At 42.5% G+C, this 20,733-nt stretch overlaps 1 long non-coding RNA gene and 1 pseudogene across 1 annotated transcript; one reads left to right on the top strand and one right to left on the bottom strand.

The window, feature by feature from the left end:
• Window positions 1–650: 650 nt before the first annotated feature.
• LOC119733436 lies at window positions 651–5,699 on the top strand (annotated as a pseudogene).
• Window positions 5,700–10,682: 4,983 nt separating this feature from the next.
• Window positions 10,683–10,962, bottom strand: LOC119733380. Its single transcript, XR_005271802.1, has 2 exons — window positions 10,871–10,962; window positions 10,683–10,733 (listed from the first exon to the last, which is right to left on the bottom strand). It is a non-coding gene; the product is annotated as an uncharacterized LOC119733380 (long non-coding RNA).
• Between the last annotated feature and the right edge of the window lie 9,771 nt (window positions 10,963–20,733).

The following is a 20,733-nucleotide window of genomic DNA, read 5'->3' as shown; positions in this document are numbered from 1 at the left end:
GGCTCAGTGATCACCAAGTCAACAGAGAACCGGGCTGCCAAGTCCATCACTGCCGCCCTGCGTGCTCAGTCCCGCGCCCACTACACCCACCGGCTGCTGTCCCTGCCCGACCAGGGGAAAGTTGGCCAGTCCCTCAACCAAGACGAATACATGAACTCGTCCTCGTGGATGTCCTCCGGTAGCTACATCCGGTTCCGTGACTGGAGATTCATCCATCGGGCCCGTCTCAACACCCTTCCGACCAACGCAGCGGCGCAGCGATGGAAACCCAACACCAGTCCCGCCTGTCGCCATTGCCAGCACCCGCAAGAGACCCTGCCCCACATCCTCAACCACTGCCCGCCCAACATGGTACCCATCCGCCGCAGACACAACCTCGTCCAGCAACGCATCGTGTCTGCGGTACGCCATGGGCGGGTGTTCGTCGACCAGCACATCCCTGAGGATCCCAACCCCCGGGAGCGCCCGGACATCACGGTCGTTGAGGGCGACAAAGTCACCATCATCGATGTATGTTGCCCCTTCGACAACGGCCGTGATGCCCTGATGACCGCCGCAGCCGCCAAGGAGACCAAGTATGCCGACCTGAAGCAGGCGCTGGTGGCTGCGGGGAAAGACGTCGAGGTGTTCGGATTCGCCTTTGGATCGCTAGGCTCCTGGTTACCTAGCAACGAGCGGGCACTTCGACGTCTCGGCATCGCCAAGCGCTTCCGGACTCTGATGCACAAACTTCTGCGCATCGACGCCATCAAGGGATCCCGGGACGTGTACATCGAGCACATGTGTGGCCATCGCCAATACACCGATTAGCGAACACTAATATCCTGCCATAAACGTGATTGCTAATCCGCAAACCAACCGGATCTACAGCCTGAACACTGAACTTTAATCTTCACCCATGTCACATCTGAACACTAGGTTTTTGCTCTGTTTGTGTTTTCCTGTCTTTTCCTTGGATCTTTCACACTGGAATTTATTTGTCGCTTGGATCATTTTTCCACAATCTGGATTTATTTTCGTTTGTTCACTCGAACTCTAGCTGCCCTTTCTTCGGACACTGAACTTTAATCTTCGCCATGGCTGTCAGTTGCTGGTTCACTTGCTGCGGTGGGATCCTGTTGTGATAATCCCCGTGCATTGCCCATGGATTTATTTCCGCCTTAGTTGTTCCTAACCTTGGATTTATTGCTGTGGGTGATGCCCGGGTTTTGTTTACATCGGGATCCCGCTGCGGCTTGGTGTTCCATGCGACTGGCAGCCCCTTTGTTTACTCTCGACTCTATTCATTATTGTATTTCTTCCACACTGGCCAGTGATCACACTGCTGTGTTTCCCGGGAAGATATCCTCTGCGGTTTTCACGCTCTGGGTGTCTCCCCGGGCAACGCACTGGTTGCTTGCTGCGCCATCACCCTTTTCGTTTATATTCATTTTCAGTCTGCCGTTATCTTGGCCAGCACTCATTCTTTTGTGATGGCCGTGGACTGACCCTCTGCGGTTTTCTCGCTCTGGGTTTGTCTGCGGTCAGCACTCTCGGTGAATGCTGTGCCACCATTTTTCATTTGTTTACTTTTTCAGCTACAATTATCCTGGCCAGCTTTCACTCTTTTGTGATGGCCGTGGACGGACCCTCTGCTGGTTTTCACACTCTGGGTTTGTCTGCGGTCAGCACCCTTGGTAAGTGCTGGTCGTTTGTTTGCTCATTTTGCTTAGTTCACCATTATCTTTCTTTTCTTTTGTTTGGTTTTCCTAGCGGTTGTCTGGGAGTTGAGCTGCAGTTGTCTGGTCTTGGTTTTACCCCCATTTGTTTTCTTTTAACGCGGGGCGTATTGCCTTGACCGGCCGTCTCAGCTTTTCTCCTAGAGCAACCTTCCGTTCATCCAACTTTTAGTTTTCTCAGTTCTTGGCCATTCCGGTTGGTTAATTTTTATGTATACTTAATTTTATGTTTACATTTTCTGGTTGGAGACCATTTTAGCTTGTTTTAATAGCTTTTTCTTCTTTAATTAATACCCTCTGCCATTGAGGGTTTTTATTACTATTAATTTTGTTTACTCTTTGTAACTTGTTTGATTGAATATTTTAATAAACCACTCTGTTCTTTTCAGGTACTGCCGGACGTGTGTCTCTACGAGCTGCGAGAATTTCGCCTTTTTCCGCTTTTAGAGATATTCCTCGCGTTGTTTGCCTTTACCGTAAGTTTACATTAGTGTTTAAGACCTAGCTGGTCTCTTTTTCTATTTTATTGGAGTATTTTTAAGCAATATATTACAGGGTTTTTTATTCCATTTTTGTAGTGGGCTGTGTGCACTGGTTGCCACAGCCCAGTGGTCCTTTGTTCTCGTCCTTTTTGTTGGGGCCGTAGCAGTTGTACGGCCCTATCCTTTTTGCACGGGGTGTGTGCAGGTGCACTGTCCAGTGAAGTAGCCCTTTTGCTCTTTTCCCCTACCCAGCACTCGTAAAAGTCCGTGTGCTGTTAGGTTTTATTGTTCAAGGAGAACGCCATTTTTGTTTTTTCATGTAGCCCTTCTAAGCAGGTAGCTTAGGGGTACAGTGTGTATTTTTCTTGTTTAGCCCCAGGTTTAGCAGTTTGCTCTTCCTTGGTTTCCCTTTGATCTTATTAGCAGGTAGCTTTTCCCGGGGGAAATAGAAGAAGCAGATAGCTTCGTTCTTCTCCCTTTGTACATATATTTCTAGTTGGCCGTACAAGTAGCTTGAATTTTATTTACTGTCAGTCAGCAGTTGTGACTGACGACAATTTTCTTGCTTTATAATTTTCTTCTACAAGTGTTTACTCATAGCAGAGAGTACTATGGCCGTTAGTACCTTGCATAGAGACAGAGCCATGGAAGTTCAGTTTGAGGAGCAGACGACCCCCAAGTCGCTGTTTTCTAAGCTTCACGATATTGGCGTTATAGCGAAGGAGCACCTGGCAACTATCAAGCCATTGCCAGGTACCAAATTTGAGATTGTGTATAAGTCATCAGTTTTGTGTAAGGATTTTTACCCTAAAGTAACTACTCTAGATAAATGCACCGTCACGAAGTTCAACGATGTCATGATCGTAACCGTACATTATGTTAGTTTGTCAATGTACGACAGTATAGTTCGTAACATTCTAAGGTAGGTACGGCCAGGTGATTGCCGGCCGTTTTACCACGTATGGAGACAACCCAACCGTTTTCAACGGGACTAGACAGTATAGGATGCAGATCAACAAGCCCATCCCTACTGTTATCCGCATTGGAGACAGGAACGCCAGGATTTCATATCCAGGCCAGATCCGCACTTGTGCCCGGTGTGGCCAACAGGGCCACTTTGCAAAGGAATGCAATAACATCAAGTGTTTTAAATGTTTGCAGGTTGGACATATCGCCAACGAGTGTCCCAACAGCACAGTTTGTACTATCTGCGGGGAGGAGGGGCATGGCTTTCGAGCCTGCCCCAAGTCCTTTGCAAACAAAGTTCAACCAGACCGTGCTTGAGCACATCATCCTCCACTCCCCCTGCAGCAACACCACCAGCAGCGGAGGAGAGCCCAGCCCGAGAATCCCCTAGAACAAAACCCTCAGAACTAGGCAAGGAATTACCTATAACCCCTTGTTCAAAATGTAAGCGGCCCTCTGGCCCTTTTCACCCAAGCATTTGTTGCTTTTCATGTAAATCCGCTATTTCATGTGATTCCCCCATTAGAGTGTTGGAGTGTGCCCTCTGTAAGGGCATGAATGGCCCTCCCTCCCTAGTCTGCGACAGGGAGGACTGTAAAAGGTGCAGGCCCCAGAGCGGGATGATGGTTTTAGGTTAGCCCGTAAAAAGAAACGTCCATCCAAACGGGCAAGATCACCTCAATAGGCCCCTTCTAGTAAAAGGGCCACTCCAACAGCAACCGAAATTTTTGGTCCTGATCTAGAGAGCGTGTCATCTATGGACTCCACCCCTCCAACGGAGCAGGTTAAAGCTGGTAGTTCTTCCGCCTCTAACTCAGGTAGTTCTTCCTCTTCCTCGTCCTCTGACGCTTCATCTGAGTCCGAGCAAGAGCAGGACTCGACGGACAACGATGAGGCGTCGGGGGTAAACCCTATGAAAATAGGAAAAATATTAAATTGTCTTAGCTCGCTGAAGCTCCCAGGACTCAGCGAGCCTGCAAGATGCAGGGCACCAAAATGCCGTTTTACACTCTAAAAAATCTGTGGTGAAAATTTCCTGGTGAACCATATATTAACATTATACTGGTTATCACCAAACATATCAACATGATACTGGTCATGATCAAACATATGTATTGTCATCCTGGTTTTAGGTAAATTACTTCAACATAAATCTGGTGAAATCATGTGACGTGACCGTCTTCCAGTTTCTGATTGGTTAATTTGTCATAAATCCGGCGCGCGCGGTACCGTTATACGTGTACGTACCCAGCCCCCGCCAAACATGCCAAAGGCGCCAAAAAACTATTTTTCGAGTCTGATCTACCTCCATGGTCTGATATAATATCGATCCACAAGCGGCAGAATCATGGACGAATTCGTTTCGAAGAAGCTGGAGGAGTGGAATTTGTCCACACTGAAGGACATATTTGAAGGTAAATATTATGCAAACTTGAAATTCTTTTCATTTTCCCCGGATTATGAATCGGTCGAACGTCGCGAAGTGTAGGTCTACTCATGGAGCAAGGGTCTAATGCGGCCAGAATGTACATGGCCTATAGCCCCATAAAATGGCCGACCGTATGGTAGCCCTACAAACACGGCTGTAAAATGGCTGTTTTTACATAATATCGTTATCTGCCAGTTTACAGCCCTGCTTTCGCACATTATCGTACATGCTTGCTCTCCATGAAACGCATATTAACCTTGGATTTGATTCCGAATATCTCTCAAAATGCATATCATTCAACACCATCGATCGTATTCTTGAGATTCCATGTTGAGAAAACAGTTTCCCCATTGTTTCATGTACTAGTACTTGCGTACACGTACACATGCGCATGCATACAAATAACGGACAAGCGCCCGCGCGACGTCGACGTGACATGCATATTCATGATCCCGACAGGTTTCGCGCGCCGTGACCTCTCTCTTGATCTCTCGAGATCTCGCGATCCATCGCGATCCATCGCGATCGCCGTCAAAACAAGATGGCAGCTGCCTTGGCAGGCAGCACGTTCTTAAAAATCGTCTCAATTTTTCAAGAGAAGTTACACTGGATTCATGGACCAAATTGCGATTGTGCCAGTGGTAAGCTTTATGTATATTTTCTGAACATGGAATCTCTGAAGAATACGATGGTGTATACTATAGGCATGGAGGAAGTACTATAGGAAAGTGTTGAATGATAATTGATATACATTTTGAGAGATATTTGGAATCAAATCCGAACGAAGTTAATAATAGATAGGCCTAGTGGATATTTGTGGAAAGACCTATTTCTGCGCAATCGTCTTTAATTTGCGTTGAAAAGCGCGCGCGCGTACCATAGTGTTACGTGATTATGGAGATTATGGAGGGTCGATGATATAAACTAGCCTAAAGTTGTGAGCAAAGTGGATGAACCCTAGCACTAGCCTAGCCCAATTGAAACAATTGCTACTAGTAGTACTACCTAATGTTAGGCATTATGCACTGTCTGTCACTGTGTGATTTTTATAATTACAACTTTCACTACAGTGTTAAAGGGGGATTCAGGGTTTGAATGCCACAAAATGCACACCTCAATGACATAAATGGTTTCTGCAACCTAGAATTAGAAAAGTGACACATCACAGTTTTTACTCCTACATGTAGGCCTATATCAACTATAATTTAGGAGTAAGGAATGTATGTCGTCCAGTGACAGACGTTGTCATTTCAATTTGCTTGGGCCAAATCATGGACGTACAATATGAATGTTCTTCGAGACTGACCCCGGTCAGCTTGCGATTGATAACCCAATTTAGGATTTCGCGAGTTGGGATACGGGATTTGTAGGGATTTCATTTTTTTGGATTTAGTGAAAGGCAGTGATACCGTCGGTAATTGAGTTTTCCATGGATGTTGCGTTTCATTTTTGGTCGTTACAATAGTTAAAGCTGCATTCAATTTGTTACGCCTGAACCAAATGTCGGGTATCACTGTGCTATGTAGTTAGGGGGTTGGCAACATGGCGTTTATTTTTAGAGCAAGAATTAACATAAAATAAATATTTTCAAAATACAATGTAAATGTAGGGGGATGGGCATTTATTGGAGCATGGGCGATCATCAGCTTTGCTGTACTCAAAAATTAATACTGGGCAATGAAAAAAATTACAAAAAACATAGAAAAGTTAAGAAAATTGCCATGTAGTATTTTCTGGGGTTTATGTTTACGAATCCAGCGCTTTTCTGGCAAATGTCGCTTATCACCCTGGTAATATACATACAATGGTACATGTACAATCAAAAAAGTTTGGCCACCGCAATATGATGCAGATTGATGGCTTATTATTGCACAATCAATGTAATTGGAATTAATTTTATTAAATACATTCTATATTCTACAGAAAATTTCATTGACAAAGAGGCCTTTCTTCTGCTTGATGCTGAGACTGTGAAGGAATTGGTTAAACCTGTGGGGCCAAGAATGAAGATTTTGGCAAACCTGAACAAGCTCAAAGATGACCAGGTACATGTACATAACTGTAGGGTAACTTATTGAGTTTCTCATACTGTATCTCTGGCCTCTACAGATAGCTTTCGAGGATGGGCTATATCTGTCCAAAGTGTGACCATCTCGTTCATGGAAATGCTAGTCGACTTCTGTCACATCTTAAAAAAACACATGCACTTATTCTTGGAAATATGTTCACATGTGCAATCACATGCTCTCAAGATGGATGTATGCGTACTTTTAGGTATACATATGCACTAAAGAGATATATTGAGAAAAGCCATAATGAAGTTGGCAGTGATAATGAAGGATCGGATGATGAAAATGGAGAACCTGCCGAAGAGTTAGTTGGTGACAACTCAGATGAGGAAGGCGATGCTGGTGATGTTGCTAGAGATGGTGATGCTGCTAGGGATGATGACTTGTGGGATGATTTTAGTGTGGAAAAAATTACTGAAATGGTGGCAGTCAGTATTGCAAGAATGAAAGCGTCCAGTAGTATCGTACAGTCTACTATAAATATGGTGGTTGCAGAGTCTTCAACTTTGTTTATGGATATTGTTAGTGGTTTGAAGGAAAGAACAGCGAACTTCCTATCAAACAGGAGAGATATTTTGACAGTTCTGATTTCTTCATTAGGCCAATGGAATTGCCAATTGCTTTGGGTTATTTCCCACGCCACAATGCAATCACTGGTCATGTGGAGCAACTGGCCAAACATATTACTTTTCAATATGTACCAATACAGCAACTTCTGAAATGCATCCTCGAGAGTAAGAACTTCATGTCTACTGTGCTGCAGTATCAGTGTAGCAATGATGGGATCTTAAGGGATTTCCATGATGGTCAATATTGTCAAGAACACAATTTCTTTTCAAATCCTCACAATATTCAGCTTCTCTTGTATGTTGACGAGTGTGAGGTTGCCAATCCTCTTGGATCTAAGGCAGGTCTCCATAAGATAGGAGTGGTCTACTGCACAATATTGAACATACCCCCCAAGTACCGTTCATCATTGTGTAATTGTTTTCTCGTTGCCATGTACACCGCAGGAGATGTGAAGATTTATGGCTACGATGTCATTTTGAGACATCTGGTAGATGACATCAAAGTCCTGGAGACAAATGGTTTAGACATAAACACGGATGTGTATAATGGAATTGTTAAAGTGAGTATTGCTCAGGTAGCAGGTGACAATCTCGGCCTCAATGGTCTTTTTGAATTCGTGGAAAGTTTTGTTGGCAATCATTTTTGCAGGCAATGCAAGATGCACAGAAATGACATGCAGTATGCAGCCACTGAGAACCCAAACTTAATCAGAAGGCAATGGGACTATGAAGTTGATGTGGGCATCAATGATCCATCAACGACTGGCGTAAAAACAACGTGTCTTCTAAATGATGTCCATAATTTCCATGTCACAAACAATTTCGCACCTGACATAATGCATGATATGTTGGAAGGTGTGTGCAGTTTGGAAATTCATCTGGTCCTTGAAACCTTGATTCATGACGGTTTTTTCACTTTGGATTTATTGAACAGCAGGATCACAAGCTTTGATTATGGAATTGGAGATGCTAAGAATAAGCCCTCTGTAATTTCTGCTACCAAACTACAAAACCCTGATGGCCCTACCCATCAAACAGCTTCTCAGATGTGGTGTCTGGTCCGTCATCTTCCTCTTCTTATTGGCGACAAAGTACCAGAGGATAATAAGTACTATGAGCTGCTACTGTTATTATTAGATTGTATGGACATCATATTTTCATATGAAATAACTGTAGACGAGACGCTGTTTCTAAAGCATGTGATCAAAGACCACCATGAACACTTCTTGAAATTGTACCCATTGCGCCATCTGAAGCCAAAACACCACTTCATGACGCACTACCCCCGTCAAATCCGTATGATTGGGCCACTTGTACGCTTCTGGACAATGCGATTCGAAGCAAGGCATAGTTTCTTCAAACGTTTGGGCCATATAGTGTGTAATTTCAGGAATATTTTGAAGACACTCAGCTACAGACATCAAATGTACTTTTGTTACAATATGATTGGTGCAAAGGACCTTGTCGATAGAGATAAAGAGGTTGGGCCAGGATCGTCTACCCTTGTGGCTTCTTTAGCAAATGCCAGGGTGTTGGAAGCTTTACTTGATGTCCACCTATTAGATGAAGTCTATGTTGCCAAATGGTGTGTTGTGCATGGAAAGAGATATCAGAGGAATATGGTAGTTGTAACTGGTAAAACAGACGAGCTTGAACCCATTTTTCAGAGGATTGTGTATGTCCTTTGTATGGACGCTGGTATTAAACTGGTCACTGAGCCGTTTGACATTGTGCGGTTTGATCGTCACACACATTCCTACGTAGTACAACAACGGGAAATAGAAGTAGTATGGAGCGCTGTTCGTGTGGAAGATCTGCTTGATTATCAGCCCTACCATGCAGCTAAATCATATGACCAGAGGGAGGAGTCACACATCGTCTTGAGACACAGGATCCACTAATTATTGACCAACAGTGAGCACATAATGATACAAGTGAGTAAATCATAATGTTCTTCATTCAAGTGTACATGTTGTGCATTCATTCATTTTTAGCTCATCCGGCAGATTTCGGCCTGATGAGCTTATGCCGTGATGTGTTGTCCGTCCGGACATCCGGACGTCTGTGCGTTCTGACCATACCCCCCCTTCTGGGGTGATGTTCCTTTCAGGACACATCACCCCACTATTTTCACAATAGAAAAACATCACCCCAGAAGAGAATCTTTAGAAAAAGGGATAATGGGAACACAATGCTATCACCCCACAATTCCGTCTGGCTAGACCGTTCGTCCGTCCGCCGTCCGTCAACAATTTCAAAATGCTTCTTCTTCGTCATTTCTTGACCGATTTTGATTCTGTCTGGATGCCGGATGAGCGCTACGTCGATGACGTTCTGGTTACGGATAATAATTCATACCATATTGTACTGAATGCCCCTCCCTAATAAATTCCATGAGAAAAACAGTTTACACTGCAACTCGGTCCTATTCTCCTCTTTGTTTCTACTTACTCTGTAGCTTCCACCGATGCCCTGTACCACACCTGTTCACAGTAGTCCAAGAGGATCAACAGTTTCTAACCTCTCAGAGGGATTGACAAGTACCTGTAGCCCTGGTCCATCCACCTCATCTGAGAATGGGACAACACCACCACGAAAGAAGTTCAAGTCGAACTTTGTAAGTACAGTAGATGCAAACTTGACGTGTCCCTCTACCCGGGTTAGTGCCAGCAATGAAAATCAGGTGGGAGAATTCCTGCCTTGGCATACATTTTGAGGGTTGCAGTACCACAGAAGAGTTGGTCAACATAAAACTACTCAAACTCAAGGACAAAAGTAAAGCTCAAAGAAAATTGGCTTTATCCATCCATCCCATGCAAGTGTGGAGAGCAGTTGTTCATCCGACTTTTAGCATGAAAAATTGAACCACTGGTATTTTATTTCTGTAGGGATCTGGGAATTCCCCTTTAAGAAGTTACGTACGCGCCATAAGCATGATGACGTCACTGACTCGTGGTTGCTAAGTGCGTTCGGCAACTACATAGTTACAACAAAAACGTTCTTATAATTTCTCAAACTTTATTCTTACTATTTTATTGGGCATGTATAAGTTAGCAAAATACATTTATAGTTTTCTCATAATATTAGATCACTCCTGAAATATGATATTTTACTAAAGTAAATCTGGGTTTTAGTGCTTCGGACTTCTTCGGGCTTTTCCGGAAGTAAGTGGCCTATGTGCAGGATTGACACGTCCTGTTCCTTTTTCTTCGGACCATGCCGTTGCAGGATGTGAGCCAAATTCACATCAAAAAACCATCTTTTGCGAGCTAAAATCTGAAGGCCCATATCTGAACAGCCCACCAACTGAAGTGAAGTGCTGTATAGCTGCTTTTGGAGTCGTTTAAGGAAAGATTTGAAGATGTCGGGGTGAGAATTTAAGGCATTTCTTTCGACACATTTTGTACCGAAATTGTAAACAAACTGAAGGTACATGTACGTGTATTGTAGGGTGTGGGTATTTTGCGGAACTTGCAGAACGTGCAGAACTCTGCGGAACTCTGCAGAATTGTTAATGAAACACTAAATTAAGATGAAATACTGGCTTCAAAAGTACAGCAAGCGACCAATCTCATTATTAAGTCCCAAAATCGTCACATTCTGCCCTTAAATAAATTGAAAATAAAAGATTTCCCACCTGTTTGTGCCGTCGTATAATAATTGTGTGTAGTATTTGCAGAACAGTGCAGAACACATGCTGTACAGGGATACATGCCGTTTACAAGCCAAGGGTGCAGCTTTGACTCAGTGCTCTGTGAAGCACGTGTTTTAAACAGTTGATAGGGGGATAATGTACCGCTGCAGAACGAATTCTGCCGAAGTAACATTATGGAATGATCGTAATGTTTTATTTGCAATGTCGACAAGTGTCTTACATCCTCCACAAGTTCATGGAAAGGCCCTCTGTATTAATATTTCGCGTTTTACACAGGCAGAATCAAAATTAAAAATCATCAGAATGTTTTAATTTTCATCTGGATAAGTGTATTATATTCTCAACAACTCCTGTGATTTTTATCTTTCGGAAATTCACCCGGGAAGCCCTTTTAAAATGAGAGTTCCGCGTTTTACCCACCTAGGTTTTTTTTTTTGTGCAAATAGGCCTATGCACGGTATGTGCAGCATAAGCGTACTGGCTACGATGCCGTAGGAGGGGGCATCTTTATCGCTGCAGAACCAACATTAAAAATCGTCACAATGTTTTAATTTTAATCTGGATAAATGTATTATATTCTCAACAACTCCTGTGATTTTTTACTTTCCCAAATTCACCCGGGAAGACCTTTTAAAATGAGAGTTCCGCGTTTTACCCACCTAGGTTTTTTTATGCAAATTGCCTATTGCACGGTATGTGCAGTATACGCGTACTGGCTCCGATGCCGTAGGAGGGGGCATCTTTATCGCTGCAGAACCAACATTAAAAATCGTCACAATCTTTTAATTTTAATCTGGATAAATGTATTATATTCTCAACAACTCCTGTGATTTTTTTCTTTCCAAAATTCACCCGGGAAGACCTTTTAAAATGAGAGTTCCGCGTTTTACCCACCTAGGTTTTTTGTGCAAATTGGCCTATTGCACGGTATGTGCAGTATACGCGTACTGGCTCCGATGCCGTAGGAGGGGGCATGTTTAGCGCTGCAGAACCAACATTAAAAATCGTCACAATCTTTTAATTTTAATCTGGATAAATGTATTATATTCTCAACAACTCCTGTGATTTTTTTCTTTCCGAAATTCACCCGGGAAGACCTTTTAAAATGAGAGTTCCGCGTTTTACCCACCTAGGTTTTTTTGTGCAAATTGGCCTATTGCACGGTATGTGCAGAATACGCGTACTGGCTCCGATGCCGTAGGAGGGGGCATCTTTATCGCTGCAGAACCAACATTAAAAATCGTCACAATGTTTTAATTTTAATCTGGATAAATGTATTATATTCTCAACAACTCCTCTGATTTTTTTCTTTCCGAAATTCACCCGGGAAGACCTTTTAAAATGAGAGTTCCGCGTTTTACCCACCTAGGTTTTTTGTGCAAATTGGCCTATTGCACGGTATGTGCAGTATACACGTACTGGCTCCGATGCCGTAGGAGGGGGCATGTTTAGCGCTGCAGAACCAACATTAAAAATCGTCACAATCTTTTAATTTTAATCTGGATTAATGTATTATATTCTCAACAACTCCTGTGATTTTTTTCTTTCCGAAATTCACCCGGGAAGACCTTTTAAAATGAGAGTTCCGCGTTTTACCCACCTAGGTTTTTTGTGCAAATTGGCCTATTGCACGGTATGTGCAGTATACACGTACTGGCTCCGATGCCGTAGGAGGGGGCATGTTTAGCGCTGCAGAACCAACATTAAAAATCGTCACAATCTTTTAATTTTAATCTGGATTAATGTACTATCTTCTCAACAACTCCTGTGATTTTTTTTCTTTTGGAAATTCACCCGGGAAGACCTTTTAAAATGAGAGTTCCGCGTTTTACCCACCTAGGTTTTTTGTGCAAATTGGCCTATTGCACGGTATGTGCAGTATACACGTACTGGCTCCGATGCCGTAGGAGGGGGCATCTTTAGCGCTGCAGAACCAACATTAAAAATCGTCACAATCTTTTAATTTTAATCTGGATTAATGTATTATATTCTCAACAACTCCTGTGATTTTTTTTCTTTTGGAAATTCACCCGGGAAGACCTTTTAAAATGAGAGTTCCGCGTTTTACCCACCTAGGTTTTTTGTGCAACCTGGCCTATTGCACGGTATGTGCAGTATACACGTACTGGCTCCGATGCCGTAGGAGGGGGCATGTTTAGCGCTGCAGAACCAACATTAAAAATCGTCACAATCTTTTAATTTTAATCTGGATTAATGTATTATATTCTCAACAACTCCTCTGATTTTTTTCTTTCCGAAATTCACCCGGGAAGACCTTTTAAAATGAGAGTTCCGCGTTTTACCCACCTAGTTTTTTTGTGCAAATTGGCCTATTGCACGGTATGTGCAGTATACACGTACTGGCTCCGATGCCGTAGGAGGGGGCATGTTTAGCGCTGCAGAACCAACATTAAAAATCGTCACAATCTTTTAATTTTAATCTGGATTAATGTATTATATTCTCAACAACTCCTCTGATTTTTTTCTTTCCGAAATTCACCCGGGAAGACCTTTTAAAATGAGAGTTCCGCGTTTTACCCACCTAGTTTTTTTGTGCAAATTGGCCTATTGCACGGTATGTGCAGTATACACGTACTGGCTCCGATGCCGTAGGAGGGGGCATGTTTAGCGCTGCAGAACCAACATTAAAAATCGTCACAATCTTTTAATTTTAATCTGGATTAATGTATTATATTCTCAACAACTCCTCTGATTTTTTTCTTTCCGAAATTCACCCGGGAAGACCTTTTAAAATGAGAGTTCCGCGTTTTACCCACCTAGGTTTTTTGTGCAAATTGGCCTATTGCACGGTATGTGCAGTATACACGTACTGGCTCCGATGCCGTAGGAGGGGGCATGTTTAGCGCTGCAGAACCAACATTAAAAATCGTCACAATCTTTTAATTTTAATCTGGATTAATGTATTATATTCTCAACAACTCCTCTGATTTTTTTCTTTCCGAAATTCACCCGGGAAGACCTTTTAAAATGAGAGTTCCGCGTTTTACCCACCTAGGTTTTTTGTGCAAATTGGCCTATTGCACGGTATGTGCAGTATACACGTACTGGCTCCGATGCCGTAGGAGGGGGCATGTTTAGCGCTGCAGAACCAACATTAAAAATCGTCACAATCTTTTAATTTTAATCTGGATTAATGTACTATCTTCTCAACAACTCCTGTGATTTTTTTTCTTTTGGAAATTCACCCGGGAAGACCTTTTAAAATGAGAGTTCCGCGTTTTACCCACCTAGGTTTTTTGTGCAAATTGGCCTATTGCACGGTATGTGCAGTACACACGTACTGGCTCCGATGCCGTAGGAGGGGGCATGTTTAGCGCTGCAGAACCAACATTAAAAATCGTCACAATCTTTTAATTTTAATCTGGATAAATGTATTATATTCTCAACAACTCCTGTGATTTTTTTCTTTCGGAAATTCACCCGGGAAGACCTTTTAAAATGAGAGTTCCGCGTTTTACCCACCTAGGTTTTTTGTGCAAATTGGCCTATTGCACGGTATGTGCAGTATACACGTACTGGCTCCGATGCCGTAGAAGTGGGCATGTTTAGCGCTGCAGAACCAACATTAAAAATCGTCACAATCTTTTAATTTTAATCTGGATTAATGTATTATATTCTCAACAACTCCTGTGATTTTTTTTCTTTTGGAAAATCACCCGGGAAGACCTTTTAAAATGAGAGTTCCGCGTTTTACCCACCTAGGTTTTTTGTGCAAATTGGCCTATTGCACGGTATGTGCAGTATACACGTACTGGCTCCGATGCCGTAGGAGGGGGCATCTTTAGCGCTGCAGAACCAACATTAAAAATCGTCACAATCTTTTAATTTTAATCTGGATTAATGTATTATATTCTCAACAACTCCTGTGATTTTTTTTCTTTTGGAAATTCACCCGGGAAGACCTTTTAAAATGAGAGTTCCGCGTTTTACCCACCTAGGTTTTTTGTGCAACCTGGCCTATTGCACGGTATGTGCAGTATACACGTACTGGCTCCGATGCCGTAGGAGGGGGCATGTTTAGCGCTGCAGAACCAACATTAAAAATCGTCACAATCTTTTAATTTTAATCTGGATTAATGTATTATATTCTCAACAACTCCTCTGATTTTTTTCTTTCCGAAATTCACCCGGGAAGACCTTTTAAAATGAGAGTTCCGCGTTTTACCCACCTAGTTTTTTTGTGCAAATTGGCCTATTGCACGGTATGTGCAGTATACACGTACTGGCTCCGATGCCGTAGGAGGGGGCATGTTTAGCGCTGCAGAACCAACATTAAAAATCGTCACAATCTTTTAATTTTAATCTGGATTAATGTATTATATTCTCAACAACTCCTCTGATTTTTTTCTTTCCGAAATTCACCCGGGAAGACCTTTTAAAATGAGAGTTCCGCGTTTTACCCACCTAGTTTTTTTGTGCAAATTGGCCTATTGCACGGTATGTGCAGTATACACGTACTGGCTCCGATGCCGTAGGAGGGGGCATCTTTAGCGCTGCAGAACCAACATTAAAAATCGTCACAATCTTTTAATTTTAATCTGGATTAATGTATTATATTCTCAACAACTCCTGTGATTTTTTTTCTTTTGGAAATTCACCCGGGAAGACCTTTTAAAATGAGAGTTCCGCGTTTTACCCACCTAGGTTTTTTGTGCAAATTGGCCTATTGCACGGTATGTGCAGTATACACGTACTGGCTCCCATGCCGTAGGAGGGGGCATGTTTAGCGCTGCAGAACCAACATTAAAAATCGTCACAATCTTTTAATTTTAATCTGGATTAATGTATTATATTCTCAACAACTCCTCTGATTTTTTTCTTTCCGAAATTCACCCGGGAAGACCTTTTAAAATGAGAGTTCCGCGTTTTACCCACCTAGGTTTTTTGTGCAAATTGGCCTATTGCACGGTATGTGCAGTATACACGTACTGGCTCCGATGCCGTAGGAGGGGGCATCTTTAGCGCTGCAGAACCAACATTAAAAATCGTCACAATCTTTTAATTTTAATCTGGATTAATGTATTATATTCTCAACAACTCCTGTGATTTTTTTCTTTTGGAAATTCACCCTGGAAGACCTTTTAAAATGAGAGTTCCGCGTTTTACCCACCTAGGTTTTTTGTGCAAATTGGCCTATTGCACGGTATGTGCAGTATACACGTACTGGCTCCGATGCCGTAGGAGGGGGCATCTTTAGCGCTGCAGAACCAACATTAAAAATCGTCACAATCTTTTAATTTTAATCTGGATTAATGTATTATATTCTCAACAACTCCTCTGATTTTTTTCTTTCGGAAATTCACCCGGGAAGACCTTTTCAAATGAGAGTTCCGCGTTTTACCCACCTAGGTTTTTTGTGCAAATTGGCCTATTGCACGGTATGTGCAGTATACACGTACTGGCTCCGATGCCGTAGGAGGGGGCATGTTTAGCGCTGCAGAACCAACATTAAAAATCGTCACAATCTTTTAATTTTAATCTGGATTAATGTATTATATTCTCAACAACTCCTGTGATTTTTTTCTTTCCGAAATTCACCCGGGAAGACCTTTTAAAATGAGAGTTCCGCGTTTTACCCACCTAGGTTTTTTGTGCAAATTGGCCTATTGCACGGTATGTGCAGTATACACGTACTGGCTCCGATGCCGTAGGAGGGGGCATCTTTAGCGCTGCAGAACCAACATTAAAAATCGTCACAATCTTTTTATTTTAATCTGGATTAATGTATTATATTCTCAACAACTCCTCTGATTTTTTTCTTTCCGAAATTCACCCGGGAAGACCTTTTAAAATGAGAGTTCCGCGTTTTACCCACCTAGGTTTTTTGTGCAAATTGGCCTATTGCACGGTATGTGCAGTATACACGTACTGGCTCCGATGCCGTAGGAGGGGGCATCTTTAGCGCTGCAGAACCAACATTAAAAATCGTCACAATCTTTTTATTTTAATCTGGATTAATGTATTATATTCTCAACAACTCCTGTGATTTTTTTCTTTTGGAAATTCACCCGGGAAGACCTTTTAAAATGAGAGTTCCTCGTTTTACCCACCTAGGTTTTTTGTGCAAATTGGCCTATTGCACGGTATGTGCAGTATACACGTACTGGCTCCGATGCCGTAGGAGGGGGCATCTTTAGCGCTGCAGAACCAACATTAAAAATCGTCACAATCTTTTAATTTTAATCTGGATTAATGTATTATATTCTCAACAACTCCTCTGATTTTTTTCTTTCGGAAATTCACCCGGGAAGACCTTTTCAAATGAGAGTTCCGCGTTTTACCCACCTAGGTTTTTTGTGCAAATTGGCCTATTGCACGGTATGTGCAGTATACACGTACTGGCTCCGATGCCGTAGGAGGGGGCATGTTTAGCGCTGCAGAACCAACATTAAAAATCGTCACAATCTTTTAATTTTAATCTGGATTAATGTATTATATTCTCAACAACTCCTGTGATTTTTTTCTTTCCGAAATTCACCCGGGAAGACCTTTTAAAATGAGAGTTCCGCGTTTTACCCACCTAGGTTTTTTGTGCAAATTGGCCTATTGCACGGTATGTGCAGTATACACGTACTGGCTCCGATGCCGTAGGAGGGGGCATCTTTAGCGCTGCAGAACCAACATTAAAAATCGTCACAATCTTTTTATTTTAATCTGGATTAATGTATTATATTCTCAACAACTCCTGTGATTTTTTTCTTTTGGAAATTCACCCGGGAAGACCTTTTAAAATGAGAGTTCCTCGTTTTACCCACCTAGGTTTTTTGTGCAAATTGGCCTATTGCACGGTATGTGCAGTATACACGTACTGGCTCCGATGCCGTAGGAGGGGGCATCTTTAGCGCTGCAGAACCAACATTAAAAATCGTCACAATCTTTTAATTTTAATCTGGATTAATGTATTATATTCTCAACAACTCCTGTGATTTTTTTTCTTTTGGAAATTCACCCGGGAAGACCTTTTAAAATGAGAGTTCCTCGTTTTACCCACCTAGGTTTTTTTGTGCAAATTGGCCTATTGCACGGTATGTGCAGTATACACGTACTGGCTCCGATGCCGTAGGAGGGGGCATCTTTAGCGCTGCAGAACCAACATTAAAAATCGTCACAATCTTTTAATTTTAATCTGGATTAATGTATTATATTCTCAACAACTCCTGTGATTTTTTTTCTTTCGGAAATTCACCCGGGAAGACCTTTTAAAATGAGAGTTCCGCGTTTTACCCACCTAGGTTTTTTGTGCAAATTGGCCTATTGCACGGTATGTGCAGTATACACGTACTGGCTCCGATGCCGTAGGAGGGGGCATGTTTAGCGCTGCAGAACCAACATTAAAAATCGTCACAATCTTTTAATTTTAATCTGGATTAATGTATTATATTCTCAACAACTCCTGTGATTTTTTTTCTTTTGGAAATTCACCCGGGAAGACCTTTTAAAATGAGAGTTCCGCGTTTTACCCACCTAGGTTTTTTGTGCAAATTGGCCTATTGCACGGTATGTGCAGTATACACGTACTGGCTCCGATGCCGTAGGAGGGGGCATGTTTAGCGCTGCAGAACCAACATTAAAAATCGTCACAATCTTTTAATTTTAATCTGGATTAATGTTTTATATTCTCAACAACTCCTCTGATTTTTTTCTTTCCGAAATTCACCCGGGAAGACCTTTTAAAATGAGAGTTCCGCGTTTTACCCACCTAGGTTTTTTGTGCAAATTGGCCTATTGCACGGTATGTGCAGTATACACGTACTGGCTCCGATGCCGTAGGAGGGGGCATGTTTAGCGCCGCAGAACCAACATTAAAAATCGTCACAATCTTTTAATTTTAATCTGGATTAATGTACTATATTCTCAACAACTCCTGTGATTTTTTTTCTTTTGGAAATTCACCCGGGAAGACCTTTTAAAATGAGAGTTCCGCGTTTTACCCACCTAGGTTTTTTGTGCAAATTGGCCTATTGCACGGTATGTGCAGTACACACGTACTGGCTCCGATGCCGTAGGAGGGGGCATGTTTAGCGCTGCAGAACCAACATTAAAAATCGTCACAATCTTTTAATTTTAATCTGGATAAATGTATTATATTCTCAACAACTACTGTGATTTTTTTCTTTCGGAAATTCACCCGGGAAGACCTTTTAAAATGAGAGTTCCGCGTTTTACCCACCTAGGTTTTTTGTGCAAATTGGCCTATTGCACGGTATGTGCAGTATACACGTACTGGCTCCGATGCCGTAGAAGGGGGCATGTTTAGCGCTGCAGAACCAACATTAAAAATCGTCACAATCTTTTAATTTTAATCTGGATTAATGTATTATATTCTCAACAACTCCTGTGATTTTTTTTCTTTGGAAATTCACCCGGGAAGACCTTTTAAAATGAGAGTTCCGCGTTTTACCCACCTAGGTTTTTTGTGCAAATTGGCCTATTGCACGGTATGTGCAGTATACACGTACTGGCTCCGATGCCGTAGGAGGGGGCATCTTTAGCGCTGCAGAACCAACATTAAAAATCGTCACAATCTTTTAATTTTAATCTGGATTAATGTATTATATTCTCAACAACTCCTCTGATTTTTTTCTTTCCGAAATTCACCCGGGAAGACCTTTTAAAATGAGAGTTCCGCGTTTTACCCACCTAGTTTTTTTGTGCAAATTGGCCTATTGCACGGTATGTGCAGTATACACGTACTGGCTCCGATGCCGTAGGAGGGGGCATCTTTAGCGCTGCAGAACCAACATTAAAAATCGTCACAATCTTTTTATTTTAATCTGGATTAATGTATTATATTCTCAACAACTCCTGTGATTTTTTTTCTTTTGGAAATTCACCCGGGAAGACCTTTTAAAATGAGAGTTCCTCGTTTTACCCACCTAGGTTTTTTGTGCAAATTGGCCGCAGCGCGGGCATACTCGATGTACAGAGGGCGCTCCGATCCGGTGGCCGTCGCGTCGGGCCGGTGCGCCCCGCCCGGCCGCGAGGACCGGGCCGGGCTCGGCACGCGGGCACGTCGACCGGTGCGGCAAGTGGGCACACAGGCCCGGCAAAAACGATGCCACCGTGCACGGTACGGCCACGTTGATCGGGGATGCGCGCACGTGGCCCAGAACAAACGAACGATGTGCACGGCCAATCACGCTGCGCTATATCGGCTCTTTTAATGCAAAAAAAACCTTCATATGTCATTACTCCCAAACGGCGACCAGCCGCCGTCAAAATCCCCGGTACTTTCCCCAAACCTAGGCCCAAAACATGCGAGGCGACTTGTCTCAACGGTCGACTTGTCTTTCCACTTATCGCACATACGGTCGAGTTGTCTCAACGGTCGAGTTGTCTCAACGGTCGACTTGTCTGACCCCCGTTCAGTGTATACCATTCAACGTATTACCAACCAAAAAAATTATGGCAGAATGGAATAATCCGTGTCCAACTTTGTGGTTTATAGTGGACACGATATTTTTCAGGGAAGATTGAAAGCAAGCGTGAATGAAGTTTAAGATTTAGATTCCGATATTGAATACACAATAACAAAAAATGTTTTCAACAATGAGCAAGCAACCGCCGAATACAAACTGGTTCCCAGTTTGTAGTTCTAGTGGACTTCACTTTTTAACGCCCGTCTTCGCATACAATATGCATTTTCCAGGGTTATTTAATAACGAAATACATGAAAAATGCAAACCATAACAAAGCAATGGCCAAAAAGAAACTTGATCACATCATGATCACATACGCATCCTTCTTGTGAAATCGATTCAATTACCTTTTTCATATATTTACTATATGCGTATTATATACCCTGACAAATCAATACGCGCTAC

Source organism: Patiria miniata, unplaced genomic scaffold (genome assembly GCF_015706575.1).
Source record: "Patiria miniata isolate m_02_andy unplaced genomic scaffold, ASM1570657v1 HiC_scaffold_25, whole genome shotgun sequence".
Lineage (NCBI taxonomy): Eukaryota > Metazoa > Echinodermata > Asteroidea > Valvatida > Asterinidae > Patiria > Patiria miniata.
This window is presented reverse-complemented; position numbering and strand designations above follow the sequence as displayed.